This window comes from Macrobrachium nipponense, chromosome 25 (assembly GCF_015104395.2).
Source record: "Macrobrachium nipponense isolate FS-2020 chromosome 25, ASM1510439v2, whole genome shotgun sequence".
In the NCBI taxonomy this organism is placed as follows: Eukaryota; Metazoa; Arthropoda; class Malacostraca; order Decapoda; family Palaemonidae; genus Macrobrachium; species Macrobrachium nipponense.
Window position 1 is genome coordinate 67,038,856 of NC_087214.1, and position 8,232 is coordinate 67,047,087.

Here is an 8,232-nt window from a genome sequence, read left to right on the forward strand (position 1 = left end):
CGCACTGTCGGACAAGCAGTTTAACTACCGTTCTCCCTTGTTCGAGCGTTACGGACCGTTCCCATTTGCTGCCGCTAGCTACTTCCTATTGTTAAAAAGGCCAAGGGTTTGTATTACATATCGGAACAACTGAAAGATTAAAGTCCAAGTTAGTTCAGGCTTGGAACTATGTGACATTGCTGTTATCTCTAAAATACTTAAATCTACTCTAAATTCAAGGTAGTAGTATATTATCGTATGTATTTATCCGAAGGCCAGATCCTAACGGCATCTAAAAAACAAATTTCATCAAGACATAAAATACAAATGTTGAAAATCCTGACAATATCTTTCAAGAAAGACATTTCCCTAACTGATTTTGCTGTTGGCAGGAGACAGAACAGTGACCTATAATGTGCGAGACTATAAGCCTAGTTTAATATAAAAAAAATATATGGTACAATTAATCTCACTAATTAAGCTGATATGTATTACGGTTCGTAAGTAATCTGACTCACTAAGTAGAGCATTTTTTTTTTGCCTCTTGTGGTATTAACATATAATCCATACTGTGGTTGTTTTAAAAAAAATTGCACCGTTTATGGAAACTCCTGAACATTTATAAATATTAAAAAGGATTAAAATGAAAAGATCTGGTCTTAAACGAGACTAAATAGATGTTAGATATGTGGGGTGCTACAGGGGAATGATATGTCACCAGTGCTCTTCACCCTTCCCGTTTGTTTGTTTCTATGATGTTTTTACGTTGCATGGAACCAGTGGTTATTCAGCAACGGGACCAACGGCTTTACGTGCCTTCCGAACCACGTCGAGAGCGAACTTCTATCACCAGAAATTCACAACTCTCACTCCTCAATGGAATGGCCGAGAATCGCCCGCGACCACCGAGGTGAGAAGCAAACACCAAACCAACCATGCCACTGAGGCGCTTCCACCCTTCCCGTGGCTTTTTATGATGAACTGATTTTGACAGGGGCCCACCAGCCTCAAGTCAATACAGTATTACATTATTTCAACCATAAAAGACAAACAAATCACTATGAAATGAAGATAAATCTTAAAAATGGCAGGGACAATAAGTAAAAACTATTCTAAACCTTGAGAACACAATGCATAAAACAAGTGATCGCATGTTAGTCACTTGGAAGGCCCCGTCCACATGACCAAGCTTTGCTCGACTAACTTTGTTCGATGTGACGTCAGTAGCGGAGAAACCGCGGCAAAGTTCTGACTTTTCTCGCTGTTTCTCCGCTTCTGACATCACATCGGACAAAGTTCGTCGACCAAAGCTCGACCGTGTGGACGGGGCCTAAGAATGAGCCAAGATACAGGCATCACCAACATGTGTTCTAACAAACTTTGCAGCTTGCATGACCCACCGCCGGCAAGAAGTTGTGCAAGCTAAAAACATTATATAAAACCAAAGAACTTTCATAGGTTTGTATTGAACAAATATAAATACAATGCAGTACATATACAATGCATACTCAATGGTCTTGTTGAACTACAGGGTCTATTAATAATTATAATTAGGCTAAGTTGGTGGTCTCATTATAGTGTAGGCTAATTAAGTTAGTGTAGTCTCATTATATGAATAACAAATACAATATGTTCTCAATAACCATTCATGCCCACTTGGTCTAAGTGTCCATTAAAAGCCATTTCCACGTTTTCCTAGACATTCCTATTTCTTCCATATCTACCACTATTCTGTATAACTGCCCTTTTCACATCTTATTTACAGCACATATCGTAGTCATCTCAAACTTGGAGATCTGAGACAAATTGTGGGCAGTTTCCTAATCTGTAATATGACCATTGATACATAAATGCTTGCATTTTCTGGTGGCACCTTAAAAATCATCTACATTTTCTTTACAAGAATATGATGTATATTCATATCAGACGCGGGGGTGGGCGGGGGGGGTGGAATGGTATATAGGCACATAAACTTATCTGTACATAAATATGGTTTCAATCTATACTCATTTCAACTCAAAGGTGTGTCCTCATGAAGTTTGTGTGTCATTTATATTCCAAATAATATGGCAATATGCGAAAGCACTGACTGGAAAAAAAAAAAAAAAAACTCGGGAAAATATGGTGAAAGTAGATCAGCTGAAAACACGAACTACGAGCGAGCTATCTCATGACATGGTGCTATTCTTACTAAATAAAACACTATTCCCACCTTCATATTATTCCTGTTTTCATCTAATGCGTTCATCACTCCACATAATATACTTTCATTTGTATGGGAATGGTTAGTAATAACCCTACACTATAACTTATCAGCTGAATAAAAGTAATTTCCTTCTGTTAGAGCTTAATGCCCGAAGTGTACCTGTGGTCTCTCCACCTCTGGTCAAACATCAACCTGACATGCTCCAATTTTCAATTCTCAATGTACAACAAATCCATTAAGAGACCTCTAAAAGCATTCATAGAAGTCAAATTTCTATGCCGCTAATCGTCATGTTAAAACTACAGCTATATCAAGAACTTCTCTTAAGACTTTCAAATATTCATGCTAGCCTTGGAAACTTCTTAAATCTGGAATTATTATAACACAAACATTTTCCAAGATACAGCACAAATAAAGGTGCAATCATACCTAAAGTAACACGTTTCAGAGTGATGGTAGTAGTTTCAAAACAGCATGCATCAAGGAACAACTTAAGCCTCTTGCAGTTCTGATTTTGTCAGCTGTAAACAAAGAGGGGACCAGCAGTCTTTATCAAGTGGTGAGCCTCAATGAAGAAATATGTGAATGAAAAGGAAACCATCATCGCTGAGACTGCAGTATAGGCAGTCCCCGGGTTACGACGTTTGAGGTTAAGGCGCTTCTCAATTATATTCATCAGACATTATTTCCAGGGTTACAACGCCTATAACGCTCATCTGGCAGATGAAATAGGACACCAAAAATGCAAAATAATCAATATTTTAAGGTTTTCTTGATGAAAAATACAATAAGAATGCAGTTTACAGAGTTTTCAATGCACCCAAAGATTAAAAGTAAGGTTTTCTTAGGATTTTTTACAATGTTCCGGCTTACGATGATTTTTGGCTTACGACACGTCTCAAGAATGGAACCCCCGTCTTAACCCGGGGACTGCCTGTAATCAGCTCTAAAAAAATTAATATAGCTAAAACCTTCAAGAACCAGTAAATGCAAATGAAAATACAATTGTACCTTTTAGGTAGCCTATGGATTTGTATCAAATGAACTTTTCACACCAGCAACAACTTATATATAATACATAATCATTCCACTTAACCTGCCTTGTCTTTTTTTTTCTCCACTGTACTTCCAGCCTTTCCCTTCGCATCACCTCTCTTTGGATACCTTTAGAACTTAAATTTTAAAAGTGCAGATCTTACTTGGTACAGTTTATGTAAAGTTCACCATGCTCCGGTAAATCCTCCAAATTCTACTTTTTCACTTCAACAGCGGCACCTCGTCAAACAAGAGCAATGCAGGGTATCCTAAAATTCAACTCATATTTTGGTGCAATTCTGAATACTTCAATGAAAAGCAAAACTCTGGTTCCAGCAGGAAGGAGTCATGGTGGCTCCATTACTTGTCTCACTGAAAGCTCACCAACTCAGTTTTTTTTGTCTTTCAAGCAAGTTCAATTTTATATGCTGGCTTTTTTCAAGATTTACTAAGCCTTGATCTGCTCATCTTGCTTATGAATCATATTTAACCTACTCCGCTGAATAAGGAACTTTCCTTAGTCGTGGTTAGGTTTATCAGAAAAAATAATTTCATAAGTTATAGTAAATGTGCTTCTCCTTAGGCATGCGATCATAAAACTCTCACGGCATATACATACTTTTGATTAGGCAGTATATGATCAGATTTAATTTGATTCGGACACTTCTTTCTCTGGTAATTCTAGGCAATAACTCTACACGGACTGCAAGGAACGTTCCCGCGAATACAACAGCCACTAGGGATTGGGGCGTCAAATGTCGTTAGTCATGTTTAGTACTAGCCCCTGCGGATTAATTACAGTCGACCCCCCAAAAAAAACTAAATTCTTAATAAGGAAACCAAATATGTACTATAGGAAACTATAATTTCCAAAGCAACACCCGACGCGGAGTTATTACCAACATCTACCCTTTCTTTTATGAATACATTAAACTGCTGTGGTGACCATACAGGAAATCGCAAGTGATTCAAATCCACATTTAGGTTTTCTTTATTATAGTCTTAATAAGTTCTTTATATGTTTTGAAAGCTTCCACCTTCCATTCTGTTGCCCATTACAAGTTACTATATGAGTCCAGTCACTTTTTAGGCTATGCAACAATATTTTCAGAAATCCCATCATTTTAATTGTTCAGCCACCAATGTCAACATGTGATCTCAAATACAGACTGCAGAAATCTGCATGAGTAATGGTCACTAGTAATCATACAGTTCTGCATTAGCTATCTACTGCAATTAAACTGCCATAGGTAACATGCAATTATGGAGACAGCTTAACGAGATTCGAAGTATAGCCTGAAGAAACTAGGCTAATTATGGAGACCTATCAAAGATAATTCCTTCTCCCATTAGGTTATGCAGACTGAACTCTAAGAGTGGTCAGGGTTACTATACTAGGTCCAGTACACATTTCAAGGAGGTAATATTACCTAACCATACCAACCTTTACCTATCCTAACCTCAGACACTGTGCCCTAGCCTGACGGCAGGGGGCTTCGCCCTTCCTGGGAACACCCCCATGCAAGTTGTGACCCTTTAGGCTACTCTGCATTCGGTAATTCTAGGCAGTAACTCCACACAGCCTGCAAGGAATGTTCCCGTGAATACAACAGCCACTAGGGGTTGGGGCGTCGAATGTATTTCGCCATATTCAGTAATAGTCCCTGGGGATTAATTACAGTTGATCCCCCCAAAATAATGGCAAATTCTTAATAAGCAACCCAAATACAATAGGAAATTGCAAATTCCAAAGAAGTACCTGCCAGGGAGTCATTAGCTAGATTTACCAGTAACTAGGTAGCCCCTGGGGGTTAATTACAGTTGACCCCCAAAAATAATAGTAAAGTCTTACTAATAAGCAACCCAAATAGGTACTAATAGGAACCTGCAATTTCCAAAGAAATACTTGCTGTCTCTCTACTACTTAGATTAACCAATGAAACTTCTCAGTGCGGCTACAATACCCCTTGATTGACAGAGAAAACACTGCTTAAGCGTTACACTGTACCTACTAGTTATAGTAAAAATCTCAAAAACAGGCCAAAAAGGCTGTGCTAATATGCATTTGATCTGTGAGAAAAGCTTACCATATATTAAAATATAAGGACGTTCATCTGAAATATTAGCCTTCCGCAATGGTCTAACCAATTTACAATAATTTGGGTACTCTGGGGGGGCTAACTCATTCTCCAAGTATAGCTATTTATCATATTTTGTTGGAGCTCTTACATTCCTCTTTTCTCTTTAAATGTTGAATTGTTGAATGGCCAGAAGTGTATAGGCCTCTTGCAATAGAAGGCTTTGCTGCTGTTACCTAAGCTAGATTTAGGCTAACGGTGACCGTCCACTTTTAAGGCAATATAGGCCTACCTAATTCAAAATTTCTCTAGCGTCACGGCCGGTGAGACAGCACCACACAAGGCTAGACCCCAGTGAATCTCTTTTTCATTGGAAATCTGCCTCTTTGTAATTTAGGAGAAAACATTTACAGTGGACCCCTTTTGTTTTGTGGGAATTTTCACCGATTTGGGAATTTTTCTATGGATTGTTTCTAAAATTATCATTAATTCACTTTTTGTTCATGCAACTTACCTGACAGATATATATATAGCTGTATTTTCTGACGTCCGACAGAATTTCAAAACTCGCGGCACACGCAGTGGGCGGCCAGGTGGTAGTACCCATTCCCGCCGCTGGGAGGCGGATATCAGGAACCATTCCCATTTTCTATTCATATTTTTCTGTCGCCGTCGCCGGTAAACAACTGTTTACAGACCTCCGCCTAGGATTTTTGGATTTGACATCGTACTTAAGTATCTGGATTGACTTTTGGTTATTGATTCTGGATTGTTGGATTGGCATACGCAATAGTGGACTGTTTTTTTTTTATTTTGGATTGGCTTTCTGTAAACGTGATGTCTGGATCAAGTGCAGTGAGTTCAGAGTGTGTGTAGGAGTGATTGTAAGGTGAGGCTACTGAAATCATCGGTAGACCCCCACACAGTATGTATGGGTTGTAGGGGCATGTTTGTTTGGTGGATGATCGGTGCAATGAATGTGATGGATTGACGATGATGGATGGAAGGTGTATGATTCCTATCGGCGTAAATTGGAACGCGATAGGATCAGGAGGTCTTCCTCCAGGAGTGGGCTACCAAAGGTAAGGGAACTAATATTTCTCCTGCTCTAACACCTGTAGATTTTGCATCTCCTAAACCTGTGTTGTTGCCTTCGGGCCCTGATTCTGTGTCTGGAGAAGGTAATGCCCTTTCTCTGATTTTGGAGTCTCTTCGTACTCTAGAGACTAAAGTGAAAGCCTTAGAAACTGGCGCTGTGAAAGTGTGTAATCGTGCCCCTAGTGTTGTGGAGGGGGCGTCAGGTCGGCCCCATAATGCCTCTAGGCCTAGACCGCTATCGGACTCCCAGGAATCAGGGAGGGGATATGTCGAAAGCCGCAAGAGGGTTACGGGGGCTCCCCACCGATCTGGCGTCCCTTCGGCAGGCCTTGTTGCAAGTTCCTAGGCTGCCAAGGAGCGCGCACAGGCGCGTATCCTTAAGGACTGTTTTTTGTCCTCCGAGGCGTCCTACCCGTGCATAGGGTGGAGCGCTCGGAGAGACTTGCGTCCGCTGAAAAGGACGTTTCGTTGTGAGGACGCTTCACGTCCTGTATCGCCAGTGTCGTTGCGCTTTTCTCCGGATGCGTATGACGCCTTTCCGCCTCAGAAGAGAGGTAGGATGTCATCCGGCGAGGACGCTGAGATGCGCTATAGTCGCTCTCTGGAGAAGCAGGTAGCTGTACCTGTGAGATGAAGGAGGCGTCCCCTCGCCCCTCGTGTTCTCGCAGGATCAGCCCTGCCCCTTCTGTTCGTTCTTCTCCTACGAAGAACATTCTTTTGTCCCTTCAGGACCAGTTGTCAGCGCTTATGGCTCAGAGGACTCGCCCAGCAGCAGTCGAGCCTAAGCGGAGGAAGGACCTTAGGCTGCCTGTCAAGAGGACGAAGCAGTCTCCTTCTCCCTCTCCTCGTTCGTCTCTTTCTCCGATTGCGTCTCCTTCGGCGAATCGCCGATCTCGTTCGCCCGCTAAGAAAGCGGGTCGTCAGGACGCTTTCGTTCCCTCTCAACGTCATGGGCAGGCTGCTCGCCGTGACGCTCGAGAGGACGCTCAGGACGCTTTTGAGGATGCTCAGCAGGACGCTTTCCAGGACGCTTCGGAGGACGCTGAGCAGGAAGAAGACGTGCACCAGGACGCTCGGAAGGACGCTCGTAGTGACGTGTCCTTATAAAGAGATAGTTAAGACCAGCAAAGACACGCTTTCTTCTAGGTCTTCTTTATTGTGTAAGAAGCGTAAGGATGCTTCTCTTAGTATTAAGGCGGCCTCGGATGCCGTCAAGGACGCTCATCGCCCGTCAGGACGCCTGCCTGGCCATCCTTCGAGCTGTAAGGGTTCGCCGCAAGGAAGGCAGTCTAGATGAGGTTCTTGCTGATTTAAGCCAAGGCGGGGGTCCTTTGATAAAGGCCAGACCCGCTGGACGTACGCCCTCTCCGGAGGGGCGGTCTCCTATTCCTATTAGGGAAGAAGGAGAATTGAGTAGTCCTGCTGACTCGGTAGAAGAGGAACCTTCTTCTGCGTCTTCAGTTTCAGATTACAAGGTTCTTGTGCGGCTGTTGCGCTCGTCCTTCAGGGGACAAGTTTCAGCCTGCAGCTCCCAAGTCTCCTCCCTCGCAGTTTTCGTCTTCCAAGTCACCGTAAGTACCCCAGAGTTTTGTCGAAATGAAGACTTTGCTCTCCACAAGAGGCCTTCAAGAAACTCCAGGACTGGTGGATGGAACAGAAAGAAGGATCAGGGCAAGTCAACTTTCGCTTCCTCCTCCCTATAGACTCAGCGGTAAAGGGGGTATTTGGTATGAGACCAAAGGAGACGTGGGTGTGAGGATCCCTTCTTCAGCGCAAGGGGATTTCTCTAGCTTGGTGGATTCTTCAGAGGAGGTCCCTCTTATCCACTGCCAAGGT